Genomic DNA, 15,625 nt, shown 5'->3' with positions numbered 1-15,625 from the left:
TGGGGGGGCTCCAAAATCACTGCAGATGGTGATTGCAGCCACGAAATTAAAAGACACTTACTCCTTGGAAGGAAAGTTATGACCAACCTAGACAGCATATTAAAAAGCAGAGACATTACTTTGTCAACAAAGGTCTGTCTAGTCAAGGCTATGGTTTTGCCAGTAGTCACGTATGGATGTGAGAGTTGGACTATAAAGAAAGCTGAGTGCCGAAGAATTGATGCTTTTGAACTGTGGTGTTGGAGAAGACTCTTGAGAGTCCCTTGGACTGCAAGGAGATCCAACCAGTCCATCCTAAAGGAGATCAGTTCTGGGTGTTCATTGGAAGGACTGATACTGAAGCTGAAACTCCAATACTTTGGCCACCTGATGTGAAGAGCTGACTCATCTGAAAAGACCCTGATGCTGGGGAAGATTGAGGGCAGGAGGAGAAGGGGACGACAGAGGATGAGATGGTTGGATGGCATCACTGATGCAATGGACATGGGTTTGAGTGGACTCTGGGAGTTGGTGGTGGACAGGGAGGCCTGGCGTGCTGCAGTTCATGGGGTTGCAAAGAGTCGGACATGACTGAGCAACTGAACTGAATTGAATGGAGAAGTAGGGGCTTCCCAGGTGGTGCTACTAGTAAAGAATCACCCTGCAATGGAGGAGACATAACCAACGTGGGTTTGATCCCTGGGTTGGGAAGATCCTCTGGAGGAGGGCATGGCAATCCACTCCAGTACTCTTGCCTGGAGAATCCCATGGACAGAGGAGCCTGGCAGGCCACAGTCCATGGGGTCGCAAAGAGTAAGACACAGCTGAAGTGACTTAGCATGCACGCAACAGAGATGCAGACAAAGAGAACAGACTTGTGGATACACAGCGGGAAGGAAAGAGTATGAAAAAATTGAGAGAGTAGCCCTGAAACATACACATTGCCATATGTAAAATACATAGCCAGTGGGAATTTGCTGGGTGACACAGGGAGTTCAACTCGGTGCTCTGCCCAGAGGGGTGAGATAGGGTGGGAGGTGGGAGGGAGGGTCAAGAGGGAAGGAGGGGACTTCTGTATACCTAAGGCTGATTCATGTTGACGTTTGGCAGAAACCAACACAATATTGTAAAGCAATTATCCTCCAATTAAAAATAAATTCAAAAAAGGAAGGAAACCTGACTTTTCTGCTATGTTATTCAAAATGTGTCTATGTCTTTGTAAACACTCTGTGTAGGTTAATTGTGATTCTTCTAAAGTTTCCATTCTTTCCAGGCCTAAATCCTTTTCCCACAGCTACTTTTTTTTTTTTTTTTTTAGTTGGAGGCTAATTACTTCACAACATTTCAGTGGGTTTTGTCATACATTGATATGAATCAGCCATAGAGTTACACGTATTCCCCATCCCGATCCCCCCTCCCATCTCCCTCTCCACCCGATTCCTCTGGGTCTTCCCAGTGCACCAGGCCCGAGCGCTTGTCTCATGCATCCCACCTGGGCTGGTGATCTGTTTCACCATAGATAGTATACATGCTGTTCTTTTGAAACATCCCACCCTCACCTTCTCCCACAGAGTTCAAAAGTCTGTTCTGTATTTCTGTGTCTCTTTTTCTGTTTTGCATATAGGGTTATCGTTACCATCTTTCTAAATTCCATATATATGTGTTAGTATGCTGTAATGTTCTTTATCTTTCTGGCTTACTTCACTCTGTATAATGGGCTCCAGTTTCATCCATCTCATTAGGACTGATTCAAATGAATTCTTTTTAACGGCTGAGTAATATTCCATGGTGTATATGTACCACAGCTTCCTTATCCATTCATCTGCTGATGGGCATCTAGGTTGCTTCCATGTCCTGGCTATTATAAACAGTCCACAGCTACTTTCAAATAAACAAACTTTCAAAAAAAAAAAAAAATGCCAAGAACTAGGCCACCAATACATTGGCCACTTAACGTGAAAGCCGACTCATTGGAAAAGACCCTGATGCTGGGAAAGATTGAAGACAAAAGAAGAAGAGAGCAGTAGAGGATAAGACGGTTGGACAGCATCATCAATTCAATGGACGTGAACCTGGGCAAACTCCAGAAGATGGTAGGGGACAGGGAGGTCTAGCACGTTGCAGTCCATGGGGTCACGAAGAGTTGGACATGGCTGAGTAACTGAACAACAACAACAACAAAGGACTTCAACTATACCACAATTCGTGAGAATCCCAGGGTGGGGGGCTGGGGATGGAAAGGTGGAACACCTGAGATCCAGCCTTCAGGCTGTCTAACTGGGTGCTCCTTAGGTGGGGCCCAGTTGAGCAGTTTCTCCGGCTACTGTAACCTGTTACCACCAACTTAGAGGCTGAAAGCCCACAGGCGCATCACCGCACAGTCCTGGAGGCGTGAAGTTCAAAATGGGGCAGTGGGGCTGCGTGCGTACATACGAAAGGTTGGTCCAGCTTCAGAGGTTGCCCTCCCTAATCCCTGTTCCCACACTAACCCTCCTCCTCTGACTCTTCTGCCCCCTCTTTCCCCTCTGAGGACCTTGTGGTAAGATTGCCCCCACCCCTGATAATCCAGGAAAATCTCCCCATTTCTAAATCCACAACTTACTCCCATCTGAAGAGCCTCTTTTGCCGCAGCAGGTTAACACATCCACGGGTTCTAGGGACCGAGACACAGACATCGTGGGGGCAGGGGCGTCATGCTGCCCACACACCCTGGAATCTGCAGGCTTAACAAGAACCAGCAGAACACATGGTGAGAAGTACCAGACTAGGGTCACTACCTCGTCACAGGAGTCAGTTCTTTCAGGACTCTCTGAGCCCTCTTCACGGAAAAAGGGAAAAACCGTGATGAGCAAATTGATCATAATACAAGAAGAATTTGCTCAGTCTTGTTCAATGGTTTGCGAATCCATGGATAGCCCACCAGGCTCCTCTGTCCATGGGATTCTCCAGGCGAGAATATTGGAGTGGGTTGCCATTTCCTTCTCCAGGGGATCTTCCCGACCCAGGGATCAAATTCAAGTCTCCAGCATTGGCAGGTGGATTCTTTACCGCTGACCCATCAGGGAAACCTACAAGCAGAATACTCCCTGGCTATTTATTAAGATAAAATACTGCAGTATGCACCTAACTAAACCTACTTATAAAAATTCATAAGTGAAATATCAAATGAGAAAAAAGACACGTTTAAGAGTCAGTGGAGTAAAATAATAATCAAACCAAAAACCTGGGCTGTGATATTTCCAGGGTCACTAGAAGTCCTTTGCACAATGAAACCAAAAGTCTTACACATTCCTTCTCAGAGCTTTCATACTAGGCTTTTGAACAGCTAGACTCTCATACACTCAGAAAATATAATTTCTGAAAGCTTCACTTTTCCATTTCTCTTAAGCTTTTTCACCGAAAGGAAAAAAGTAAAATTTCTGAACTGTTCAAACATGTTATTAGGAAACAGAATTTTTAAACAGCCAGGGTTCTCAGTCCATGCCCGTACTCCAAATGTGTCACTATTTATTATAAATAGCACCCAGAATTGACAGATTTTATAACGTGGGAGTTTCCTGGACTGTCATTCATCAGCTGATGTAAAAGTTAGCGTAATGAAAATGTCAAGAAACAGCATCACATTTAGAAACCATGAAACACAAAAATGGAGCTGTCAGTCATCCTGAACACTTGCCAAATAAAAAGTTTTAAATAGAGTCATGGGTCATCAGAACCACACGCCACAACGTCTACTGCACAGAGATGCACCAGGATTATGGAAAGAACCCAAGATTTGTCAGGTGGTCGGTCACATTGGCTCACATCACACTCGCTCTCAAAAGATACACTCAGGTCTCTTTTCACGTGAGCTGCCAAAACCCCAGTTTCCTCTCCTTTGTGCTTGCTCTGTGGAGGTCTGCTTTTTGGATCTGTGCATCCTATGTTAAATCTGGGATTTTATATTTGTGTTTAGTGTTTATTCACTCAGTCATGTCCAACTCTTTGCGACCCCATGGATTGTTGCCTGCCAGGCTCTTCTGTCCATGGGATTCTCCAGGCAAGAATACTGGAGTGGGTTGCCATTTCTCTTCTCCAGAGGATCTTCCCCATCCAGGGACTAAACCCAGGTATCCCACACTGCACACAGATTTTTTTTACCATCTGAGCCACCAGACTCTATTTCCCATTTAACTCCTTAAAAATGTCATCTTCATTGGTTCAGCCCATTCTCCCTTCTGTCCTGATTCTGACAAGAGCTGGTGGGAGGGACATCAAGCAGTTTGTGGTTGACACTGACAGACAGACAGCAATGATCTGAAACTGTGCTTCCTGAGAAGGCAGCAAGGAACCAGCTAAAGGATGCCAACAGGACTCAGTGATATCCACATCCTACCAGGCTGAGGGCACTTCCATGATTGGGGCTAAGAGGTGAGGCAAGGAGGCCAGTGAAAAGGGGCAGAATGAGGGGTCACCCAAACCAGCCGGGCTGTCTGAATGGGGCCAGAATCCCCACCTGCCCAGACTCTCAAATCCTATTGACATATATAAACCATTTTTGCTAACATTATTTTTAGACCTAAGCAACAGCAAACTCATCAGTTTGACTACAATCTTATAATCCTTGGCATTGCAGCCTGAGGAAAATCAGTAAATAAATTAAAAAGTAAAATAAATCTTATAAGCCTATTTTCACACACACACAAAATTATACTGCAATGTTTATAAGGGCAAGGAGTAGGAGGTGGAAGCAAAGATCAATCCATTCTCCTCTCACTCCAGGCCTAAGAATCCTCACTTTCGATTCTTCAAGTTAATGAAATGAACACAGACCACTCTGATGAGGAGGTCTGCAATAATGGAATCGTGGTGTGTTTGCATTTTCTTTCAGTGTGAACGGGCTAGTCTGATAGTTAGACAGACCGTGACAAATTGCAGGAGATTTCATCCTTTGTTGCTCGGAAATGGCTCCCTGGCTGTAATAAGCTGTATCATCGCCAAGCGCACCTAGCTTCAAGTGAGGAGCAGAGAGGATTGTGTTAAATATGAAATTAGTGACATGTTTTCTCAGTGCCTCAACCCTAATTCTAAATTAAAGACTCCTGTCAACTCGAAATAACTCCTGAACATTCATTCCTATTTATAACTGAAATTGGATTTTTTTTGCCATTAGGATAAAGCCCACCTCCAGCCCTGGGCGCTGGTCCTCCCCACCGCTCCCCCTGCCCTTGGCCGGACCAGTCCCTGAGCAGGCCATCGGCACCGAGCTCTCCTATGGGTTCCTGTTCTGCTTCTCAGCTGCTCACCTGTCCTGCTTGGGATGCTCTGCCCCAAGGTCTCCTTGCTCCACCCTCATCTCTTCGCCACCCTGGTCTCCCCTTTACCCTCACCTCCTCCAGAAAGTCGTCCCTAAGGGACTGCTCCAGTGACATCATCCTCCCGTCTGCACTTCCTCATACCTGGGTGAGGGGGTCTCCAACTGACCTGCTCCCGTACAACCGTAAACTCCACTGGAGCCAGGACTCTGAGTCCCTGGCACACACAGTGAGCCCTGAGGCCAGCGGTGACCGAGGCTGCAGGGGTCACCACAGCATGCCCCTCCTCCACAGATGGGCTGGCAAGGGCACAGCAGCTTCACCTACAGGGGTCTGGGGGGGCCTGCTCCACCCCAACCTCGTCTTCCCTCCTCTCCTGCACCCCCAGCACCAGCCACGGTCCCCCAGACCCTGAAATCCTTGCTGTTGGGAGAAGCACCCCAGCCGGTGGGCCTGGAATCGGTCACTCCACTGCTGGTGCAGCACTGGCCTCCTGCATCCTGCCCCCCACCCATGCTATAAACAAGTCTCAGTCGCTTCCCAGCTCCCCAGGCCAGGCGCCCCTGGGTTGTGGCACCCTATGTGTGGCAACCATTGGGACCCCCCAGCACCAGTGGCTGTGTCTCCCCAACAGCATCCAGGTGGGGATCTCCCTATCCCAGTGAACTGGGCCTTTGGGTGCATGTCCACTGCAGTGAGTGACCAGAATCTAGCATATTAATTCGTCTCAAAAAGATCACAGCTGTTCCTTTCCTTCTGATGTTCATTTGCTTTTGAACAAATGATCAAAGCTCTTTGCCCGTAGAGATGCTAAATGCCTGTGACAATCTATCAATGATTCTCTCTCCTGTGTGTGTGTTAGTTGCTTAGTCATGTCTGATTCTTCCCGACCCCATGGACTGTAGCCCACCAGCCTCCTCTGTCCATGGGATTCTTCAGGCAAGAATACTGGAGTGGGTTGCCATTCCCTTCTCCAGGGGATCTTCCCTACCCAGGGATTGAACCTGGGTCTCCCCCATTGCAGGCAGATTCTTTACCATCTGAGCGAATAGGGAAGTTCATTTCTCTCTGCTCATGTTCACTCACAGATCCAGGGGCCAATTTATTTAATGGTATAAATCTTCTTTCCCATCGCATAGTTAATAACACTTCTCCCAATTAGGAGAAGATCATTCCCAGAAGGTTCCTTTTCTGATGATGTGGCTCCTGATGAAATCGAGAGAGGGTTTCCCCGTAACTGGCTTAGAAGGCAGCCCCACAGTCCATCCCCAGAAGAAGCCTCTCTGTTTTCTTTCTCTTCTACTGCTTGTCCCCCGGGGAAGACCCCTGAGACACACAAGGAAGTCTTCGCAGGAAAATCTGGGGACTGCCTATGCAGAAGGCCTGGGGGAAGGCATGGCAACCCACTCCAGTATTCTTGCCTGGAAAATCCCATGGACAGAGGAGACTAGTGGGCTACAGTCCACAGGGTCACAAAGAGCTGGACACAACTGAGCATGCACGCATGCATACACAATCTGGATAAATTTCCAAGGCTCTACGGTGAGCAAATGAATCCAGTCTCAAAAGCATACATGCTGTTTGGGTCCATTTACTTGACTGTCTGTGAAAGACAAAACTACAGTGATGAAGAGCAGATCTGTGGTGGCCAGCATCCAGGGGCTGGGGGAGGTTCGTCTCTACAGGGTGAGCACGAGGGTGTTTTCTGGGGTGATGGAAGGAGTCTGTATTCCAGCACATGTAAAATGCAAGAGTGTTAACATTCATAGAACTGTAAGCCCAAGAAGTCAATTTTACTGTATACTAATTTAAGAATTAAAACTAATTTAGAAGCCAAAGATATTTCTTCAGGGAAAAATAAAGATCACTGAACACAATCTTTAAAAAACAGAGAGTCTATGGAATCTAAGCCAGGAGGCATAATCCACTAGCGCTGTATTTTCAAGCCAACAAATCCATGAGCTCAGAGGCCAGTAGCCCCTCTGCCCCCACCGAAGGTTCCAGGGTGGGAGTGAACTGGCCAACTGTAAGTCCTCGAAGAGAGAGGAATAATGAAAATTTCAAGGGAAGATACCCCAGCACCTCAAAACCCCACAGATGCAGCCAGGTCCAGATTTGGGTACATCTTTCTGGACTCACAGGAACATGCAGAGGTGGAAGACATCATCCCAAGACAGTGCAGCCTGGATGGTGCTGGGGGCCGGTTTTTAGCACTGCTTGCCTAACTTTTATACTTGTCAATATCATCTTTTTGTTTTTCTTCTTTTTGGCTGATAAAAATAATCCAAGCCTTCAAAGCATCTTTGTAGGATAGTTCTTAGAAATTCTCCTTTGGTTCCGATCAAGCTGCCTTAAGGGAGGAGAGGAAATGCAGACATAACCTAAAAGATGATGCTGTTAAAGTGTTGCACTCAATATGCCAGCAAATTTGGAAAACTCAGCAACAGCTACAGGACTGGAAAAGGTCAGTTTTCATTCCAATCCTAGAGAAGGCAATGCCAAAGAATGTTCAAACTACCATTCAACTGCACTCATTTCACATGCTACTAAGTAAGGTAATGCTCAAAATCCTTCTAGCTAGGCTTCAACAGTACATGAACCAAGAAATTCCAGATGTACAAGCTGGATTTAGAAAAGGCAGAGGATCTAGAGAGCGAATTGTCAGCATCTGCTGGATCACAGAAAAAGCAAGAGAATTCCAAAAAAAAAAAAAAAATCTACTTCTACTTCATCGACGCTAAAACCTTTGACTGTGTGGATCACAACAAACTGTGGGAAATTCTTCAAGAGATGAGAATACCAGACCACCTTACTTGCCTCCTGAGAAACTTGTACGCAGGTCAAGAAGGAACAGTTAGAATCAGACATAGAACAAAGGACTGGTTCAAAATTGGGAAAAGAGTATGTCGAGGCTATATGCTGTCACCCTGTTTATTTAACTTCTATGCAGAGTACAGCATGTGAAATGCCGGGCTGGATGAGGCAGAAGCTAGAATCAAGATTGCCAGGAGAAATATCAATAACCTCAGATATGCAGATGACACCATCCTTATGGCAAAAAGTGAAGAAGAACTAAAGAGCCTCTTGATGAATGTGAAAGAGGAGAGTGAAAAAGCTGGCTTAAAACTCAATATTCAAAAAATGAAGATCATGGTATCCGGTCCCATTACTTCATGGCAAATAGATGGTGATAAAATGAAAAGAGTGGAAGATTTTATTTTCTTTGGCTTCAAAAATCACTGCGGACAGTGACTGTAGCCATGAAATCAAAAGATGCTTGCTCCTTGGAAGAAAAGCTATAACAAACTTAGACAGTGTATTAAAAACAGAGACTTCACTTTGCTGACAAAGGTCCATATACGCAAAGCTATGGTTTTTTCAGCAGTCATGTATAGATGTGAGAGTTGTACTATAAAGAAAGCTGAGTGCTGAAGAATTGATGCTTTTGCATTGTGGTGCTGGAGAAGACTTTTGAGAGTACCCTGGACAGCAAGGAGACCAAGCCTACCAATTCTAAAGGAAATCAACCCTGAATATTCATTGGAAGGCTGATGCTGAAGCTAAAGCTCCAATCCTTTGGCCACCAGATGCAAAGAGCTGGAAAAGACCCTGATGCTGGGAAAGATTGAGGGCAGGAGGAGAAGGGGGCGACAGAGAATGAGATGGTTGGATGGCATCACTGACTCAATGGATGTGAGTTTTAGCAAACTCCAGGAGATAGTGAAAGACAGGGAAGACTGATGTGCTGCAGTCCATCGGGTCACAAAGGGACAGACACAACTTAGTGACTGAACAATATATTACTTAACTGTCCCAAACTGAAGCCCTGGAAGATGTCCCTGGCTTGTCCTGTAACTTCCTAGCATCTTCAATCCATACAAGAGGCCACTGGGGAATCAGCTCACTGAAGGACCTGGGGTCTCTTTCAGTTCATGATGAGTTCTCAGCACCTGACACCTATGGGGGACTATCATACTTTATTTCCTGAGCACATGAGTCAAAGGCCCAGATTTAAGAAAGAAACCATAACTGCAGTCTTTTTGCAGCTCTTGGTAAAGTATAAAAATTAAATGTGTTAAAATTATTAAAAGAAACTGATTATCTAGATTCCAAGAGGAGATGAGTAACCAGTTCTAAACACAAAAAATAAATAACTAAATGCCGAAGGATATCCTACAAAGTCTTCTCTACCAGGGAGCCTGTTTTAAGAGTAGCTGAGCACTTTACAAAACGTGCCAGCTCTAATTTCTTTCATTATTCACAATTCTGGAGCTACATTTAGAGTATGGGTAATTAATAAAATCATCCCTTCCACTCACTCCTGATTATCTCTCATCAGGGTCCCGTTTGCACTCCTCTCGCTGACTGTAATCATTTATTTGAACCAGTGTCTCAGCGGTTCATCAGCTCTTCATTAGTGCCTGTAGGGTGGATAAAATGTGCTTGGATTTCCAAAATAAATGCAAATCACATTGGTATTGGCAGCGAAAACGTGAATTCCCAGAATATTTTTTCAAATAAGACAGTTCCCCACAAGATCTTGGTGGCGCTAGTGGTAAAGAACTCGCCTGCCAATGTCAGAGACACAGGAGACAGGGGTTTGACCCCTGGGTTGGGAAGATCCCCTGGAGAAGGGAATGGCAACCCACTCCAGTATTCATGCCTGAAGAATCCCATGGGTAGAGGAGCCTGGTGGGCTATATAGTCCATGAGGTCGCACAGTCGGACATGACTGAAGTGACCTAGCATGCGTCCACCCCAAGACTTTGGATCTTGAGTGAAAAAAGTGGTGTCCTCCTAAGTGACTGAAAACTCACCTCCATCCAGCCCTGAATATCAATGCTAAAAACCCTCCTTATGGCCAAGGCTATTGGGCATCATTTGAGCCTCTGTCTTGGCATTCAGGAACATGTCGCTTACTTAAGCAAGGACAAGGGGTAAAAGACAACAAGAATTCAGTAAAAAATTGAAAAGCCAAACAGTCTCCTAGCCAGCAAGTCAAAAACACGGCTATGGAGGCCCCTCCCTGGAAAGTCAAAGTCTGAAGTTCTAGGAGCAGAGCTCGATACCATGGACCTGGACCAAACCCTGATCTGGACCTGAGCAGCCCTGCAGACCTGCCCTTCCCATCACAAGCTGAACTTGGTGTTTTCACCTTTAAGAGGGGGTAATAGCCCCCAGAGTGTGGAAGGGGGAGGATGCCAATGTTGCAGTGGAGAAACCAGGCAGGCACTACCTTGACCAGGCGATCAAAGTTAATATCACCAGTGGTAAGTCAGGTGTTGATGGCATCACAAGAGGCAACGAGAGGAAGCCTCTGAGGCATTTTCCCCTCCGCTCATAATCCCATCCCGATGATAAGCAAACATCAGACAAACCCACGTGGAGGGAACATCTACAAAACACCTGACTGGTACCCTTCAAAAATATCAAGGTCATGAGAAGCAAGGAAAGATTGAGGAACTGCCTCAGATTAGAGGTGTCTGAAGAGAGATGATGATTAAATGACTCATGTGTCTGGGATTGGACCCTGGAACAAAGAAGGTCATCAGTGGGAAAACTGGTGGACTCCAAATGAAGTCTGTAGATGAGTTGATATCACCATATTAACTTTTACTTTTCAACAAAACATCATGGTTATGTGCGATGATATGTTAGACTTGGGGGCAGTTGGGTGACGTGCATAGGAGCTCTGCCCCGACACGTGAACAATTCTCCTTAGAGCGGCAAAGGTACAGTCAACCTTGGAGTTTCGTTCTGCATTGGATAAAAAGCACACATCACTTTCCAAAAAATGAGGCTGGTTAGTCTTCAGACTTTAAAATCTATTTATAGACAAGCACAAGAGTCTGAAATACTATTCAGAGCAAAGGCCCAGGTGACAGCAGCAGGGAGGTAAAGAGACAGGTGATGGGGGCTGGATTTCCTCCCTCACCCACGAGCTTCTGTGCCAAGACAGCACATCACGTTAGAGAAGTTTAAATACGTGATTTAAAGCCGTAAAACAATCACAAGAAGAAATAAAAATGACAGGCAACAGAAACCATGAGGTCAGAGCAGGGGGCCTATAGGGACGGTGGAGGTCCACACATCCCTGTGGTCACCAGATACAGGAACAGATAGTGAAAGTCAGAGTGACTAGAAAAACACAGGTCAAAAATCATTTTACACTCATCTCGTTGAGGAACAATCTTTGAAGTCTGACAATCCTCAGGGCTGGAGAGAGCATGGATTTTGTAAGATCAAGAGGTAGGAGGATGGCCGAGGGAGGTAGGGAGAGAGGCTGCAAACAGAGCAATTGCTCTGGGAACCAGTTGAGCATTACCTATAGCATCATCCATCTACACACCTTATGCCCAGAGTCTGACTCTTGGGTTTATACTCCAGAAGAAAATTTGGAACATGTGCACCAGGAAACCAGTGTGAGAATGTTCTCAACTGTTCATAACAGCAACAACCTGCGAACAGTTCAGATGTCCATCCATGAGGAGCAGTCAAATAAACCATGTGATGTTTTCACAGCACAGTCAAAGGTAACTACGTGGTCCACACACCAGGAAGGAACTGCAACAAAATTACTATTCAGTGGAAGCCTAGTATGCTTCAGTCCATGGGTTGCAAAGAGTCAGAAAGGACTGAGTGACTCAACAACAACAACAACAATTCAGTGGAAGGGGCTACCCTGGTGGCTCAGTGTTAAAAAAGCTGCCTGCCAATGCAGGAGATGAGGGTTTGGTCTCTGGTTCGGGAAGATCTCCTAGAGGAGGAAATGGCAACCCACTCCAGTATTCTTGCCTGGGAAGTCCCAAGGACAGAGGAGCCTGGCAGGCTATAGGACAGTCCATGGGGTTGCAAAAGAATTGGACATGACTTAGCAAGTAAACAACAAGTTTAGTGGGAAAAGGTTAGTCCCAGAAGGTGAAAGGCAGAGGGGTACTCTCTTTTTAAAGGTAAAAATGACAAAGTAAAAGCAGATTTTTCAGGATATATAGATACAATAAGACTATAAAAAGGGATGTGAGTGAATGAGATAAGATTCAAGAGGTGGGTTAACTTGAGTGGGAGAAGCAGGGGGGCAGGTTAAACATAGGTTATTGTGAAGGCCCATTGTGATTGAAGAGGTGGGTTTTATAAGTACATCTTACATTTCTAAAAATAATACCTAATTTAATAATGTTGGTCAGGCACAGAATGGTGAGGGAGTGTGTATGAATAAAAGGATTAGGGTTGGACCTATTTTGTGTGCTTCAAGTCCACTTTATTTTTAAAAGCAATATATCAAAAAGAGCAGTGTAAGCATACGATTTATATTCATGCAGGCAACAAGCAAAAGAACTAAACAATGACCCTGAGAACCAGAAGAAAGCCCGAAGCTGCAAAAACAAGGCCAGAAATGGACTTTTCATGTTATGTTCTTCAGTGTTTAGGAGGTCACCCTGCTGTAAGCCTGAGACGATAAGAGTGGGGGCATAGCCAGATGCTAAAGGCGGCAAGCAGAGAGGAGGAGGAGCCTGGGTCCTCAGTGGGACCATGAGATGGGAGAGGGTAGGATCAGCCTTTTCTTTTGGTTCATATTGTTTCATGTCTGTCCTCATTTTCTATGGCTGTTGTGACAAATTATTGCAAAGTCAGCAGCTGAAAGCTATACAAATGTTTCATCTTAAAGCTACATGAATGTGTCATCTCACAGTTCTGTGGGTCAGAAGCTAGACATGGGTCTCAGGAGGTTAGACTCAAGGTGCTAGTTGAGCTGCAACCTATCTCGAGGCTCTGGGATCTACCCATTTCCTTGCCTTTTCTAGCTTCTTCCCACACTCCTTGGCTCACAGCCCCTTCTTCCATCTGCAAAGCCATCTCTCTCTGACACCTCACTGCAGCCGCATCTCCTTCCAGCTCTCCCCTTTTGCCTCCCTCTTCCACTTAGAAGGACCCTGGGGTCAGCCAGATAATCTGAGACAATCTTTCTTCTCAAGGGCAGCTGATCAGAAACTTTAACTCCATCCACATCCCCTTTGCCTCATAACCTAAAAGATTCCCAGGAAAAGACATGGACATTTTTGGTGGGGAGTGGTTACTATTCTGCCAACCACAAATTCTTATAATAAGCATAAACTTCTTTTGTAATTGGAAACACAAGTCAAAGCATATTTAATTATTTTTTATTCACTTTTTTATTTTTTAGTGAAAACATACAGCATTTGTCTTTCTCTGTCTGACTTATTTCACTAAGTAGAATACCCTTCTGACCCATCCATGTTGTTACAAATGGCAAAACTCCATTCTTTTTAATGGCTGAGTAATATTCCATGTGCATATATGTCCCGCATCTTCTTTATCCATTCCTCTGTCGATAGACATCTAGGGTGCTTACATGTCCTGGCTATTGTGAATAGTGCTACAGTGAACATTGGGATGTATGTATCTTTTGAAAAATGGTTTTCTCCAGATATACGCCAGGAGTAAGACTGCAGGATCATATGGTTCTATTGTTAGTCTTTTGAGAAACCTCTATACTGTTCTCCATAGTTGCTACACCAACTTACATTCCCACCAACAGTGCACAAGGATTCCCGTTTCTCCATATTCTCACCAAAACTTGTTATTTCTAGTCTTTTTGACAATGGCCATTCTGTCAGGTATGAGGTGACATCTCATTGTTGGGACCATGACCCAACAAATTAGAAAAATCCAACAAATTAGAAAACTTTTGAAGTACACAGAATCAAGTATGCCATCAAAGATTTCCACATAGGAAAAAAAGCTGTTCTGTGGCTGGTTGAGGTGAAACCACGTCTAAGCACCTGTGCTACCCAGCAAACGTGTCTGCCCTCACCAAACACATGACTTCACGGTCTGGCAGGCCGAGGTCCTCTTGCTACCACCTGATTCCCATTCTGTTCAAGACATATCCAGGTTCTTTTTTTTTTTTTTTTATCCAGGTTCTTAAAGATCATTTTAGTTTCTTAAAAAAAAAAATGAGACTAATGCAACTTCCAATTATTTAGTTTTTCCCTTTAATAAATACAAATGCAAGGTCCTTTCCTTGTTTTTCTTTTACTGAGTTACAGTTGATCTAAAATATTATTATTGTTTCAGGTGTACAAAAATAGGGAATGCTTCACAAGTTTCTGTATCATCTTTGCACATGAGCCATGCTAATAATCTCAGTATTCTTCCAATTTTGATGCGTGCATGCTTGCTCAGTTATGTCTGACTCTTTGCGACCCCATGGACTACAGCCCAACAGGCTCCTCTGTCCATGAGATTTCCCAGGCAAGAATACTGGAGTGGGTTGCCACTTCCTCCTCTGGGGAAATCGTCCCAGCCCAGGGATCAAACCCACATCTCCTCCATTGGTAGGCGAGTTCTTTACCATTGTACCACCTGGGAAGCCCAGTTTTGGTGCAGGAGCTACTGAAGTGATCACAAGATGCTTTCATTTCTAATTTAAGCCACCAGGTGTGCTTTTAAAAGCCCTGGCCCACATGTGGATCATCTCTCAGTCCAGACACAAGCCCTCCATAAAACAGCACAGTGAGAGGAAACAATATCCTTCATAGACGTGGAGGCTTGGAGTGAAGACACACAGTGGACATTCAGGAGCCCTTGTGGCACCCGTCAGTCTCTCAGCCCTGATGTAGGGATGTTCCCAATATGGAATTCACCTCCTACAGGAACCCCAGGGTGGGTACTCGGGCACTGAGCAGGGCACCTCTGATGGAAAGTCGACCCAGGTCACAAAATCCATTCTGTTCTGTACCCTAAATGCCAGGTACTCATTCCTCCAGTGCCCTGGCATTGAGCATTGACACTGACCAATGTAATCTTACACATGATGCTCACAGGTAGTCAGAGGAACCATCAATAAATGACAATGTTCATCACAAGTATGAAAAGAACAGAGTTTTATTTTTCCAAGTCTGTAACAGAACAGTTCACATGCAAGCTCCTGAAAACTCTTTCCAATGATAAATGGTGTGTTGCCTCTGGAAAACTGAAAATGAGATGGCTTGACCAGATGGATCAGATTTAATCTCACTTTCTCCGTCCGCTACTAGCTCACCTTGTTTGAAATTAGGTTTGGGAAAACTAATGTGAAAACACAAAATACACAAATACAATCTGGGTTTTTCTGAGATGATGACTTAGGGACACTTAACTCCAAGAATACCAACCCCTTGTCCCGCCAGGGCCCCCGAGGGTCCCCACAGATCCCACCTTCCCTGCTGGCTTGGCAGTAGACCCTCCGTGCCACCCCTGAATGCGTGCACCTGGTATTTGACCCCGAGGATTGCCAGATCCAACAAGACCTGCTGGAAATTTGGTGGGACTTTCCTTCATTAAAATAAACA

The 15,625-nt window shown here is 45.1% G+C and overlaps 1 protein-coding gene and 1 pseudogene across 1 annotated transcript in view; both read right to left on the bottom strand.

Moving 5' to 3' along the window:
* Positions 1-15,625, bottom strand: part of FAM189A1 (family with sequence similarity 189 member A1) — a 240,997-nt gene that overhangs the window by 145,109 nt on the left and 80,263 nt on the right. The gene's annotated exons all lie outside the window — the stretch shown is intronic.
* LOC122419837 lies at positions 14,376-14,473 on the bottom strand (annotated as a pseudogene).

This window comes from Cervus canadensis, chromosome 17, assembly GCF_019320065.1.
Source record: "Cervus canadensis isolate Bull #8, Minnesota chromosome 17, ASM1932006v1, whole genome shotgun sequence".
Classification (NCBI taxonomy): domain Eukaryota; kingdom Metazoa; phylum Chordata; class Mammalia; order Artiodactyla; family Cervidae; genus Cervus; species Cervus canadensis.
Note: the sequence above shows the minus strand (reverse complement) of the source record. Positions and strands in the feature narration are given on the sequence as shown.